Here is a 15,297-nt window from a genome sequence, read left to right as displayed (position 1 = left end):
GTACTACCAAAAATAAATAAATAAAATAAAGACAGGGGCTGGGGATGTGGCTCAAGCGGTAGCGCACTCGCCTGGCATGTGTGCGGCCCGGGGTTCGATCCTCAGCACCACATACAAACAAAGATGTTCATACAAACAAAGATGTTGTGTCCGCCGAGAAATAAAAAATAAAATTTAAAAAAAAATAAAATAAAATAAAGACAGATAAATAGACACTAGACAGCCAGTTGTGTTGCCCATTCACTGCAGGACCTTAGAGAAGCAGTGAAGCCACATTCAATTCTTCCCGGGCATATTTTTAAAGAAATATGCCATGAATCATTAGTCTCCTCCAGGGGGAGTCCTGACACTTGCCCAAGGTTAGCACATACATTCTCAAAGCAAGTTCCTTCACAATCTCCACATTAACAACCCATACCTCAGAAAAGCTAGTGATACCCAGTGACAATGGCTGAAGGTGATGAATACGCAGCAGTTCATTACAACTTTGTTTTCATACGTGTCTGAAACACCTAAGTTTTAAAACAAAACTAAGAAATACATATTTTTATCCATTATTAATATCCACTTAGCAGAAAAGTCAGTTCTCGGTTATGCATCTTTCAAAACCCTCAGTACAAAATGTGGTTTTCCTTCATCCCAACTGTTGGCAACTAAAGAAAGCTTAGCCAAGCATCCCTGTCCAGGCATGAACTGACAGTGAACAGCACTGTCTAAAGGGACTAGCTGCATCATCTTGGAGTCCTCCAAGTCCTCTCGGGGGTCACTTCCCACTATATCAGCAACTTGTCTCTGCCAGCCAGGCTTTATGAGGGGACAGTGGTATCCTCCAGCATAGGTCAGTCCCAGAGAGAAAGGGAAGCTGCACTCCTGAATGAAAGTACAGTTTTCCTGAATGAAAGCACCCCTACTCCCTGTGCCCAGCCAAGATGCAGGGGGGATGAGTATTCTGAAAACTTGCCAACTTTTGATGTAAACATTTACTTCTAATCGTTGTCTTCTGTACAACATTTAATAAGGCCAGGCTTTGTACCATCAGAGAGTGTATTACTCAATTCTTTCAACATTTAGGGTTCTGTATTATTTGACCCATTTAAGTGACAGGAAATGCTGATGAGAAATTAACAAATGAGTCCAAGATCACAGAGCTAGAATTCTGACCTAAAGGCCCTGCCCTTAACTACTGCCCTCCATAACAGTAAGGCTCAGTGTCACCTTCCAAACTAAGTAAGGCTCAGTGTCACCTTACCAGCCTTACTTTGAAGACACAAACTCTGCTATTCAAAATGAAGCCCACCTGGGCTGGGGATGTGGCTCAAGTGGTAGCGCGCTCGCCTGGCATGCATGCGGCCCGGGTTCGATCCTCAGCACCACATACAAACAAAGATGTTATGTCCGCCGAAAACTAAAAAATAAATATTAAAAAAAAAAATCTCTGTCTCCCTCGCTCTCTCTTTAAAAAAAAAAAAAAATGAGGCCCACAGACCACCAGCGCTGGTATCCCCTACTTGCAAGAAATGCAAGGCTGAGGCCTCTCAGTCTGAATTAGACCTATAATTTAACAAGATCCCCAGATTATGCATATACACATTAAAGTTTGAGGAGGCTTGATAGAGTGCCTGTGTACGTTGCTTTGTTAATAGACTTCAAATATCCTATACAGTTCAACTAAGCTTGCTATGACCCAAAACCTATAAGCAGACCAGTGAGCAGCCCCTGCCTGTGCAGCCATGAAGAGCCTTTCCCTTGCACCCATCCCCATTTGCTCCTTTGTCATGACCTTCCCCATCCTGCAGGGCATAAGCCACAGCCCAACCTCCTGACAGGCTGAACCTTCCCCCAGGTGAGGAAGGATAGGGTAATGGCCATCAGCAATGTCCCCAAGTTCCTTGAAACGTGCTCAGGAGTTGTCAGGCTGACCCAAAGAATAAGGACAATGAAAAACCACTTCAGGTAGGCCCTCTGCTCCTGACAGGTATGGACATTCTCAGGACTGGTAATCTGTGAGCTACAAAGGGGTTCCAATACATCCCTAACCACCACCCTCCACTACACATAAGGAGTACTTGGTGAATGAATGGGGGTCCTGACTTTCAGGCCTTCCTTATATCTGTGGGTTCTGCTACCTTTCCATACTAGAAACCAAGCTGAACCTGTAGCAGACCAATCTCTGCACACTCCACCAACACCTGGGCTGTGCTCATCCTTTCTTCCCCTCCAGGCAGGTAGCATTGCTGTCCCACAGCCCACAGTACCCCACTGGAAAAGTATTAGGGCAGGAATAACAGGAGAACCCTGAGTCTGGGAAGAAGATCAACACCTAAAAAAGGTTTTCACTAGATCTTTTGCTTAATCTCACAGGCATTTATAAATTAAAATACCAACACTTAATGGTCTGCTACTCGCACACCATAGCTAAACACTCACACCTAAGCTAAGAGCTCACACAGTGCCTTAAGAATGGGGTCACAATAACCCATTAGAGCACAACTGTCTGTCCAGCTGTGTGAGCTATAGATTCCAGGACAAGCAAGTCCATGGCTCTGAAATGCAGATAGGTATCGAGGTGAACCTTGCAGAGGCTTCCTAATCTAGCCACTGGAACATCCCGTGATAACAAATACATTCTACTTCCATGTCGTCCAATGTGGCCGACTGGCCACATGGCCAATAAGCAGGTGAAGTGAGGCTAGAGTGATTATGGAACAGAACTTTAAATTTAATTTTAATTAACTTCAATTTAAATAGCCACATATACTAATAGCTACCACACCAGACATCAAGTCCAGTTCTAGACTCTAGACCATGGAGTGAAGCAAGAAAGAACAAAACTTTTCTTGGCTTCTTAACTTTGGGCTACGTTATCTGGAAAAGACTTAAAAAGATGGATAGAAGCACTGGGTTCAATCCTCAGCACCACTTAATTAATTAATTAATTAATCAATCAATCAAAGATATTGCATCCATCTAGAACTAAAAAAAAAAATTAAAAAGAAGGAAATACCAGTCCAAAGCTAAAGGAAAGCCAGGAACATGCACAGAAATCACCTTTGCCCTGAAGGAATCTTCCAGTATGAAAATTTTCAATTTTCTTTTTTTAATATATATATATATATATATATATATATATATATTTTTTTTTAGGTGTAGATGGACACAACACAATGCCTTTATTTTTTTTTATGTGGTGCTGAGGATCGAACCAGGTCCTGCCCGTGCTAGGCGAACACTCTACTGCTGAGCCACAATCCCAGCCCCTCAATTTTCATTTTTATATGAGTACAGGGATCAGGGACAGGACTCAAAGGCTGGGTCCTCCAAAGTACACAGAGTCATCCCTCAGTATTCATGGGGGATTGGCTTCAGGATCCCCATAGATACCAACATTTACAGGTGCTCAAAAACCTTACAAGACAATGTAGTGTGTCCACAGGACCAAACCACATCTTCCCTAGCACTTTAAATCATCCCTAGATTTCTTATAATACCAAATGCATGGAAATGTCATGTAAATAACTATTAAACTGTAATGTTTAGGGAATAATGACTAGGAAATAAGTCTGTACGTACTGAATACAAGCATTTTTTTTTTTCACAATACTACTGACCCCTGTTGGTCCAACTGACAGATACAGAACAGAACCCACAGATATGCAACTACAAACCCTGCCTTGTGACACAGAGCCCCTAGAGACTAGACAACCCAGCAGGAGAGTAACCTCTGGAGAGCTGCTGCAGGCCTGAGTGTTTAAGGTGACCCTAGATGGGCTGAAGCAAAAAACAAGGTCCTTTGGAGGAAGTGAACTTCACTCCAGGCCTTGGAAGAGCCCTACAAATCATTTGGATCCATAACTTATATCATGAGCAGAAATTAACTCAGAATGAATCACAGACTTAAAGGTGAAATATCTGAACTTGAAGGGAAAAGGAAAAGGTGGAAAAAGGAGGAATCCTTTGTGTGCCAGGATTGGGCAATTCTTAAATATGATGCCAAAAAAATCCATGGGACTGAGGCTCAGCGGTGGAGCACTCACCTAGCACATGCAAGGCACTGGGCTCGATCCTTGGCAACACATAAAAAATAAATAAATAAAATAAAGGTTTTGTGCTGACTACAACTAAAAATTTTTTTAAATAATAATACCCATAAATAGATATCAAGATTTATAACTTCTGCTCTTAAATACACTGTTAGGAGAATGAAAAAAGCCACAGCCTGGAAGAAAAGCATAGTGTATACCTGATGAAGGACTTGTATTCAAATAATGAAGAACTTTCAACCCAGAATAAGGGGAAGGACTAACTTTAAAAGTGGGCAAAATGGGGCTGGGGATGTGGCTCAAGCAGTAGTGCGCTTGCCTGGCATGCGAGCTAGGCATGCGAGAGGGTTCGACCCTCAGCACCACATACAAACAAAGACGTATCCGCCGAAAACTAAAAAATAAATATTAAAAAAATAATAAATATTAAAAAAATTCTCTTAAAAAAAAAGTGGGCAAAAGATTTGAATAATTTATCAAGGAAGATACAAGGATAGCAAGTAAGCAAATGAAAAAGATATTTGACATTATTAGTCATATGGAAAATGCAAATTAAAACCACAATGAAACTCACCTGTTAAAATAGCTAAAACCCAATCAGGGAAGTATAAATCAAAACTACACTGAGGGCTGGGGATGTGGCTCAAGCAGTAGCACGCTCGCCTGGCATGCGTGCGGCCTGGGTTCAATCCTCAGCACCACATACAAATAAAGATGTTGTGTCTGCCAAAAACTTAAAAAATAAATAAATAAATATTTAAAAATTCTCTCTCAAAAAAAAATCACTCCCAAGAAAAACAAAAGCCTGTATCTACATTAATACTGAGATTTCATCTCACCCCAGCTAGAATGGCAGTCAGCAAGAATACAAATATACTGTGGTGGGATTGTAAATTAGCACAATCACTATAGAAACTTCAGTATGAAGTGTCCTCAAAGGACAAGGAATGGAACAGCCAGACGCAGTGGTGCATGCCAATAATCCCAGCGGCTGGGGAGGCTGAGGCAGGAGGATTGGAGGATTTCAAGTTCAAAGCCAGCCTCAGCTATTTAGCGAGGCCATAAGCAACTCAGTGATATCCTGTCTCAAAATACATAGGAAAAAAAAAAAAAGGCTGGGGATGTGGCTCAGTGGTTGAATGCTCCTGAGTTCAATCCTTAGCACAACAACAACAACAAATGAACTAGAAATGGAACCACCACATGACCCAACTCCTCGGTATTAAAAAAGTCAAGTCAGCATACTGCAGCAGTACATACACACCCACATTCACAGCAGTGCAACTCATAGTAGCCAAGTAATGAAACCAGGCCTAGGGTCCATCAACAGACAGTGAATAATAGAAACATGGTTTACAAACAAAATGGAGTTTCATTTAGCCAGAAAAAAATGAAATTATGTCATTTGTAGGAAAACGGATGGAAATGGAAATGGAGAGCATCATGTTGAGTGAAATAAACCAAACTCAGAAAGTCATAGGTCTGTTCTCTCCCACAGGTAAAAGAGGGGCAACCAGTGAGTAGAGGAAGGGGATGTGAAAGGGAAAGGGGAGGTGCTACAGAATAAAACTGGCCAAAATTTGAGTGCTTGCCTTTCATGGACAAAGCCCTGGGTTCAATCCCCAGCACCACACACACACACATACACACACACACACACACACACACATACAAAAAACTGGCCAAATTATGTTATATGCATGTATGACTTGTCTCAATGAATCCTATTACTAGGTATAATTATAATGCAGCAATAAAAACTTTTTTCTTAAAGAAAATGGCTAAAATCTCCAGGTGTTGACCCAGTAATATGGAGCAACCAGAGCTGACACAATGCTAGTGGGAATATAAACTGGTACAACCACTCTAGAAATTCTGGAATAGTCTTAAAAGTTAAACATACACTGGGCCATTCTAGCCCTAGGTCCAATCACTCCCAAGAGAAACAAAAGCCTGTATCTACATTAAGACTTGAACAGAAATATCCAGACTTGCTTAAGTCAAAACTAGAAGCAATCCTCCACAAATAGATTCATACCTCCAGTACAATCACAAACAACATCTGGAAGAATTTTTTTGGAAGTTGACAAGTAATTCTAAAACATGGATCTGAAAAGGGTCCAGAATAGTCAAGGGACCCTTGAATAAGTAAGACTGGTAAAACATTTAGGCAGCTCAGAACCAATAGAATTGAATGAAGAGTCTAAACAGATGCTCAGATATATGGACCCTCTGATTTACACGAGCATGGCACCACGAAGGATTAGGGAAACTGTCATCTTTTCAATAAATAGTGTTGAGTCAACTAGATGTTCACAAGCTAAAAAAAAAAAAAAAGAGAGAGAGATACTGGATCTCTTCTTTATACTGGACACTAAAACCAATTCCAAGCAAATTACAAAGTTAAAGGTGAAAGACAGAAATATAAAACATTTGGAAAAGAGGAACTAGCTATGACCTCAGGACAGGGAATGACACAAAAAGCACCAACTCAAAGGAAAACAAATAAAGAAGACCATGTTAAACCTAACTCTTCATGAACTTCTATGCATCAAAAAACAGCAGAGAGTGGCTAAGGTTGTAGCTCACCTCGAATGTGCGAGGCCCTGGGTTAGATCCTCAGCACCACATAAAAATAAACAAATAAAATAAAGGCATTGTGTCCAACTACACATAAAAAATAAATTTAAAAAAAAAAAAAAACACCAGGGGGGGCTGGGGTTGTAGCTCAAGCAGTAGCGCGCTCGCCTGGCATGCGTGCGGTCCGAGGTTCGATCCTCAGTACCACATACAAACAAAGATGTTGTGTCCGCTGAAAACTAAAAAATGATAATTAAAAAAAAAAAAAAACCCACCAGGGAAAGCCAGAGAAACTGCATGTCCCAAAGCAGGAGGAGAGTGGCAAAAAACATTCCCAACAAGGGACTTATATTGTTGACTGTAAGGAAGCTACAAATCAATGAAAAAGCAGATCTAATTAAAAAACAAACAACAAAACAAAACAAAACAGGTGAACCCAAATGGCCAGCAAATGCATAAGATGTGCAACCTTACTTCAGGAAAAGGCTATTTACCAGGCATAACACTGAGAAACCCCCAGGCAGGGACAGATCCTAGGAGCAGAGAAGAGGCAACTGCTAAAGTGACCACAGAAGAATAGCTGGGGCAGGAGCCAATAGCACCTGCACAGAGTCAGTGAGTCTGCTCCAGAGCTATCTAGGCCAGGCACCCCTAGAAGTGCACTGAACAGGGGCCACCATCCATAACTGTGAAGTACTGTGACTTTAACTCCACTCCACCACTTGAGGAAGAAATGGCTCCAGAGGGCTCTTCCTGCCCCTCATTTCTATCACTGTTGCTCATAGCTGAGCCAGAGTCAACAGGGAAGAGACACAATAAGCATGGAAACATCCTTCTCATTGTTTTGACAGTACATGACATTTAATTTCATCTGTTTTTCTGTTTCTTCTGTGCCCTTTAACAACTTTCACACACTCAAATACCCATACAACAAAGCGCCCCCAAGAGGTATTACTTCTGACCTACCATGTCTTTTCCTTTGGCAGGGCTGGGGTGCTCCAACAGCACCCAGAGGTGCTCCAACACAAAACTCTTTGCCTAACTCTTTGTCGCCCCCCCCCCCCCACTTTAGGTAGGGTTTTGCTAAACTGCCTAGGCTGGCCTCAAACTTATGACCCTCTTTCCTCAACCTCCCAAGCCACTAGGATTACAGGCGTGCTCAGTGGCACCTGGCCAGCACAGGATCTTTTTGAAACTCTTTCCAGAGATCATGTTTCTATATTCTTCAACTATCTACACACTGACAACCCAAAGAACCTGAGCAAGAGTCTCTTTGTTCATTCAACAAATTATTTATCGACCACCTACAACAGCAGTGTGAGGAAGTTGAAGGGGACTCCAAGATACCTGAAGGACAACAGCCCTTCTTGCTGGGCTTACAACATTCCATTTGTCAACAAATGAACTCAATTTTGTACAAAGCATAAGAGATAAGGCATATCACATTTCTTCTTTGTAGGTTCTTTATTTAGATTTTTTCCTATAAAAAAGGTCGAAAGAAGAAGAAAATATATTAAATCTATAAATGAATTCAATGTTAAGCATAAAATCAATGTATACAATACTGCTTCCTTCCTTAGTCACCACAAGATTCAGCAATCACCCTGACTCTAATTTATGCTAGCCAATGTTTCAGCACCAAAACAAAGCCTCCAGGGGATCTAACTTGTGCCTTATGCACCAGCAGGTACACATTCTCCTGATGTTTCCCAAAAGCCACAAATTGACAAACCATACAAACTGCTATTTCAACACTCAACTGTTCATTTAAATCCCAAACCAAGACTCAAAAAGAACGGACCCACTTTGCCCCATCGTCTCAAATGTGGAACACCTGTGAAATCTCAAATTAAGCAAGTCATGGGTAGTGATGCATGTTTGTAATCCCAGCTACTTCAGAGGCTGAGGCAAGAGGATTCCAAGTTCCAGACCAGCCTCGACAACTTGGCAAGACCCTGTTTTAAACAAAAAATAAGAAGGGCTGGGGATATAACTCAAGTGGTAAAAGTGTCCTGGGTTCAGCCTCAGTACCAAAAATAAATAAATTGAGCAATATACAACTTTTGATAACTTTGAAATAAAATTTAAAACTTGGGACTTAATGGGTTAAGTAGTCTCAGCATTAAAACATTCAAAATTCTTAAATAAAACTTAATTTTCCTGCACTGAGGGTAAACTCATAAGCAAAATCTAAGTGGTAAGGAAGAGATTACACACATTTCCAAAACACCCACAGAGCAAGTTCCAACAGCAAGTTGAGTTCCACCCTCAGAGACTGAGCAGGGTCAGAGGCAGGGCCTCATTCTTTCCTAATAAGTCTCCTGGTGAAGGTGATGATCTCCTACTACTTAGAACCACTGAGACCTCATGGTACCTCTGTAATGTGTGTAAGTTCCCTCTGAATAGCACAGTAAGACAGAGGAGAAACTCTCTAAGGAATAGCAAAATGAAAAATCTCAGGAAGCCCTTGTATCCAGATGTTTATTTTCCTGACCTGCATGAGGGTATTTTCACCTCTTACTGTCAAAATGTCCTATCTCAACAGCAGCAAGGCAGAAAAAGACTTTCTGAGGAAGGTCAAGAATGAGCTGATATAGTGTATAACTGGCATTAGGAAGAAAGCTACTCTCTACAGGGCTTCAGGGCTCCTAAAGCTTCCAGAATCCACCTGATTAGCAAAGAACAGACTGGAGGTTCTCAACCACTAACTGCAGATCCTTCTAAATTTTGTGTCATCTTGAGCAATCCTGTCTACAGAATGTGAGATGAGTCCTAATGAATACAAGATAAATTTCTACAAGATCAATTTCTAGAAAAAAAGAAAATTGAAAAGGGACCAGGCAATACTTTCCCCCCCCAACCCAAGTTTGATGATACTAGTTATAAAGCAGTCAAAGGTAAAAATGTAGATAATCCAAGTTCTTCCCTGGTATCAAGTCCTATTGGGCTTTTAAATGAGGTTTTTAGCCAAGGCAAACAAAACAGTAGATAACAGAGTGACAAAATTAACAGTTCTCCAGTAAGTCAAACACTCATTCAACAGGCACTGTCAGACACTGAAGATGTAACAGCTGTCACTTCTGCCTTTATGGAAGACATACAATCCACTAAAAACATTTACACATGTCAAATTCTTTAACTCTTCCATCATGTGCTTTGGTCAAGAGAAAAACAGATGCAACAAACACCTACGTTCAGAGCAGAACCAAAACCAATGACAGCAGGAACTTGAACATTGAACATGGGGGCAGAACAGGAATCTTGGGCGCAGACAACCATAAACAGGACTTCCAAGGTTCTTGAGGCTTGGTTTTGGTCCAGTGGCCCCAAATAATGAAGTAGAATGTGTCAACTCTTAAAAGCAGAATACAATATTCTAGATTAGTGAGAATGTGTACCTTCATTTCAGAAATTCTTAGAGGAGTAATGTGTTTGACTATAGACACTCGGGTTTTCTACAAAGGGCTCACATCTGTGTGAGAAGAAACCTGCAACCATGTCTCCTTGCTTCCCACAAAACCCTGTCGCCTGTAAACACAAACCCAAGAAGAGCCACCCAAATCCACCCTGGAGATAGAGGCTACTAAAGCATGTCTTTTGACAAACAGCATCAATCGCTACTCCACATGTTGTTTATTTGTATTTAACTAATTCTAGTTGGTCTAAAATGTTTACTTATGCTATGCTAGAGGTTCAAGTCCCACAAATGTCAGATTCCAACAGGTACTGTAATTATCTAAACTTCCAGACACAGCGATTTACAGTAGCATCTTACCTACTACTTGGAAAGACTAGGTTAAAATGCTGCTTTCCAGCCCTGCCAGCCCCAGGGCAGCCCAGAGCTCCCCCACTGTGCACCGGGGGCCAGGGTAAGGTGACCTGGACAACCTACTCTAACTTGAATGTAGTGCTTCCTGTGTACAAGGAGGATGGCAACAGCACCTGAAACCCTAGAGTTCCCATGGGGGACAGATAAGGTCAATATCTGGGCTCAGGTGTGGCACAGTCCAGAGCCTCTCCCATGTTTCACTAAGCTACACAAAGGCAATAACTCTACCACTCTACCAAAGCTTGACCTACCCACTCAGGAGCCCCAAATATGATGCTTCTTCCCCTACCACTGGATCATATTCTAATTATAGCTTCAGTCAGTTTACTGTGTCTAAAAATGTAGTTATAGTAAGGCTTAAATACTATTTTAACTGATTACAACCAAGGTTGGTAGCAGAACATCTTCATGTTCTTAAAGAGGTGAACTTTGAGTGATGTTTCTGGTGTTTTTCTCTTAAGCTTCAACTGCTTAAGAAGGGAATAAGGCCATTCATGTGGCAGAAACCTGTATTCCCATTTTTGTCCCTAAACCACTTCATTAGTGTTAATGCAGGTCAGAATATAAGCACATTAGCTAAAAATCCCATTAAAACTGAAAAGCTGATCTATATATGCTTATCTAGGTTTTATTTCCATAGAACCCAGAAAAATGAAAAAAAAAATGCTATAGACTGTACACATCAAAATCAGAAACATATTTAAGGAACTCTCAATAAAATCTGGCACAATTCCTAAGAGTTAGTACCAGAACTGGGAGACAAATCTCACCTCTCTAGCACTAGGCTGCCTTCTGACAGTAATGAAATGAAATAAACTTTTGCCAAAATGATGGCAGAGAGAAAAATTTTAAAAAAACTAACATAATCCACTACTAAATACCACTCAGGGAAAAGACAAAAAAAAACTTCATGGTGTATTTGATAACCTCAGTGGGCAGTAGTTCACCAGAGTCAGAGGCAGCCCTGACAGTCACCACTTCCTATTCCAGCCTCAGCAATGGTAAGCACCTCACTATCCAGATATTTGAATGCATTCAGAAACCACCTAATTCAAATAAGGTCACTTACTTTGCTGAATTTAAAATCCTTTAAATTTTTTACATTTTAAATAATTTACACAAGTATCGGTAAATTTTTTAAATTTTTTTAACCAAAAAAATTCAATTCACAAATATTAAAATGGCATTTTTTTTCCCATGCATAGAAGGAGGACTAACTCCAGGGGCACTTCCCACTAGCCACATTCCCAGCGCCCCTTTTTTTAATTCTGAGGCAGGGTCTTGCTAAGTCTCTGAGGCTGGTTTTGAACTTGTCATCCTCCTGCCACTGGGAATATAGGTGTGTACCACCATGCCTGGCCATAAATTTTAATTTGTTGAAATGTAAAGCAAGAAATGTTCTAGGTGAAAATTTGTCAAAACCGAAAATGCTTAACTTCAAAACAGATGAATATATTTTATTAACACTTTTGATGGCATCTTTTGTAACTCAACACAATTTTTAATTATTTTCTCAAAATTAAGACACTATAAAATATAGGGGGAAAGTTTTCATAAAATATTTAGAAGGCTAGGGTTTGTACCTCAGTGGCAAAATTCTTGCTTAGTATATTTGAGGCACTGGGTTTGATCCTCAGCACCACATAAAAAATAAATTAATTAAATAAAGGCATTGCATCCATCTACAACTAAAAATATTTTTTTAAAAATATTTAGAGATGTGAACAAAGATCCCACCTCTCTAACTCAAATCAACATCCAATTTTCAAAAGTTTTTTATTATAAAATAGTGTAACATCTGCAACATAATTTTAAAAAGCTTTTTTTTTAATGAATAACTTTATGGATTTATTTTTATGTCGTGCTGAGGACTGACCCAGCGCCTCATACACACTGGAGAAGCACTCTATCACTGAGCTACACCCTATCCCAAGCAGCTACCTTTAGTAATATGATTTTCTTCAACTTCTTAGTGAGAAAAGTTACCTGACCAGCTCATGAGCATGGTCATGAGGACTGAGGCTGAGTTACATAACTTCCAGCAACAGGCGTGGAGCTCTGTTGAAGCTACAGGATTCCCCCTGTCTTCTAACCCTACTCCAGCCAGGGGCTGCCCTCAAGAGAGGCTGCTGAAGCCCCATCAACTCTAGGAGCTTAGCCCCAGTATTCTTTGCCCCAAACCGTTAAGAACAGTTGTGAATTATCCTGAGGACTTGATTCTGATGCTTTGCTAATGCCATCTTTGGCTCCTTTCAAATACAACCATCTTTTATTTGAAAGTAACAACAAATTCTTTAGCAGAAAATACTATAATATTGATCCTGATGTTTTGCTTCTCTGGCATTTAGTAAACTAAGTGTTCAAAAGCGATTCAGCTTGTTTTTTCTTACAAGGGCAGCCATTAATACACAACACTTATATTAATGAAGATATGGAATACAAACGTCCTTAAAAAGTTCCCTCTGGGCTCAGGACGCAGCTCAGTGGTATTGTGCTGGCCTAGCGTGTGCAAGGCCCTGGGTTCATCCCTAGAAAAAGTTTCCCGTTTAGTTATCGTAGGGATTTTTTAGTTACCTCAAGACAACCAGATGAATGTATCATCTATACTGTATCACAACAAAAATAAGTTGAATGCTACTTTGTGTCTTGTAATCACTTCATCCACAAACTTTGTTTCAGTCTTCAGAGGTTTTCCCAGACGCGGCCACGGATTCAGAATGTTTGATAGCCTTTCGAAATGAGTAATTTTTACTACCCGTTTTACAAATAAATTCGAGTGAGTGAGGCTCTGCTATTTCATTTCAATGGACTATTTTCACCAACATGAAAACATTCACAGTCTAAGTAAAAACCTCGGTGGCGAGAGAAGTCTCAAATACAAACCCCCCAACTCCTGCACTGCACTGTGCTGGGGCCGACCCCCACCGACCCCCACCCGCCCCCGTAACGACAACATCGCAATTATCGCCGTCTCCCTGCCAGAACCCAGCTGCAGGCCAACCAGGCAAGAAGGAGACACTGTTGGAACGGCTCTCAGGAAAACAAAACACAAAAAAACTTTATCCCCGGTGCATTTCCACACAACCCTGCAAGGAGACGGAGCCGGTGAGCACGCCCCGGCCCCTGGGCGGAAGGGGTGCCACCGCAGCAGCCCGCCGAGGAGGCCGGCCCGGCCCGCTCGGGCGGCGCGCGGAGTTGGGCGGCGGCGGCAGGAAACTTGGGCGGCACAAAGCCGCGGGCTCGGCGCGCGGCGCTCGAAGGACGCCCGGGCGCCGGGACGCGGGGACGGCGCCGGCCCGAGCCGGGCTTCCCTCGTCCTCCTCCCCGTGTCCCCTTTTGTTTTTCAGGTTTTGGGTCCCTCTGGCGGAAGCCGGCCCGACCTCCCCGCGCCCTCCCGCGCCCCGCGCCGGGCCTCCCGGCGCCTGAGGCCCCATCCCGCCGAGCGCCCCGCCGAGGGCCCCGCGCGCCCGGCCGCCTCAAGTCCCCGTCGCTCCGGCCTCCGCGCCCGCAGGCCACCCCCGCCGCCCCGCGTCCCCGGCCTCCTCTCCTCCGAGGGAGTCCGGGGGGAAGCCGCCCGCACCGCGGAGGCAGCCGCGCTCCGCCCTCCGCCCCCACGACCACCGAGGCCCGCCCGTGCTCCGCACTCACCGGCTCGGCGAGCGCGAGGCTGAGCGGAGGCGGCGGCGGGGCGGCGCCGGCGACAGCGGCCGCGCTCCCTCCCACGCGCACGCCCGGCGCACGGCGGTCCGGCCGGCGGCGGGCTCGCGCCCTCGGGCCGTGCTGAGTCGGCGCGGGCCCGCGCGTGCGCCTGGCCTGTAGAGCCCCGCCGCGCCTCTCGTCCACGCATGCGCCCCGTGGCCCGCGCAGGCCCAGACGGCGCCGCGCCCGGGTCTAGGGTGGCCGGGGCAGCGCGGGCGTGGCGCCGCCCAGGAAAGCCCTGGCGGGGGCAGTGGATCAAATCAACTTCTGGAGGCCCTTGCGTCGCGAGCCCCAGAGCAGCCGCTCCCCCGCCGCACCACCCTGACCAGGGGCTCGTGGACCCCTTTTGCAGATACAGAAACTGAGGCTTGGATATTCTTTTAATGGCATCATAGCTAATGCTGGGCGATGCCAAGATTCGATCTTGGAGGGAAGCTCTGACTGGGGTTGGAAGCCCAGCTGGACGGATTTATCCAAATGATGGCCTGCGGGGCGTTGACCCGGGCCACTTGCACCCCTTTTCCCTTCCACTCCCCTGGGTCTTGAGTCAGGAGCATTCTCCCGGCATTGCAAGGACAGAGGGTCCCGACCTGGGAATCCCCAGGCACAGGCCTTCTGGGATGGGGGCAGTTTTGGAGAGGAGCTGACTGGAACGGAATGTGAGGTGTAGGGTTAGGGGAACCACAGAAGGTGAGGTTGGAAAGATTGAAGGTGGTGAGGGGACCAAGACCTGCTTAGGGGCCTGAAACTTACTCTTTAGGTGGCTGGAGCCTCCGGCGGGTTTTAAGCAGGAAATGATAACTGATTTATGTTCTTTAAAAAAAAAAATCACTCTGGCATCCTTGTGGTAGGAAATGAAACCCAGAAGCAGGGCAATTTTCGTTTTTATGGTGACAGTTTGATTCTCACCGCAAGTCAGCAAGTCAGCCGGCAGGACAGGCACATAGTCCTTTAGAAAGGTAAGCCCCCAGAAGCATCATCCCTTTCTCAGGAGAAGTAGTTCCACTCAGTAGAACAGGTATAATAAAATGCTTTTGTTTAGCAAGATTTTGTCATATTTAACTGTTAATTTTTATTGTTCTTTAGTGAAATATATGAAGGTAGGGTTTTGTTCCTTGTGTTTTACTTCATTTAAATTGTAAAGGATTT

At 43.5% G+C, this 15,297-nt stretch overlaps 1 protein-coding gene across 15 annotated transcripts in view; it reads right to left on the bottom strand.

Moving 5' to 3' along the window:
• Positions 1-14,223, bottom strand: part of Ptk2 (protein tyrosine kinase 2) — a 238,148-nt gene extending 223,925 nt beyond the window's left edge. For 9 of the 15 annotated variants that reach the window (XM_078016629.1, XM_078016638.1, XM_078016631.1 and 6 more), the window contains exon 1: positions 14,098-14,223. The gene's annotated coding sequence lies outside the window, so the exon portion shown is untranslated. The remainder of the gene's footprint in view (positions 1-14,097) is intronic. The other 6 variants (XM_078016630.1, XM_078016632.1, XM_078016635.1 and 3 more) reach the window with 2 other exon arrangements.
• Between the last annotated feature and the right edge of the window lie 1,074 nt (positions 14,224-15,297).

This window comes from Ictidomys tridecemlineatus, chromosome 7 (genome assembly GCF_052094955.1).
Source record: "Ictidomys tridecemlineatus isolate mIctTri1 chromosome 7, mIctTri1.hap1, whole genome shotgun sequence".
NCBI classification, from domain to species: domain Eukaryota; kingdom Metazoa; phylum Chordata; class Mammalia; order Rodentia; family Sciuridae; genus Ictidomys; species Ictidomys tridecemlineatus.
Note: the sequence above shows the minus strand (reverse complement) of the source record. Positions and strands in the feature narration are given on the sequence as shown.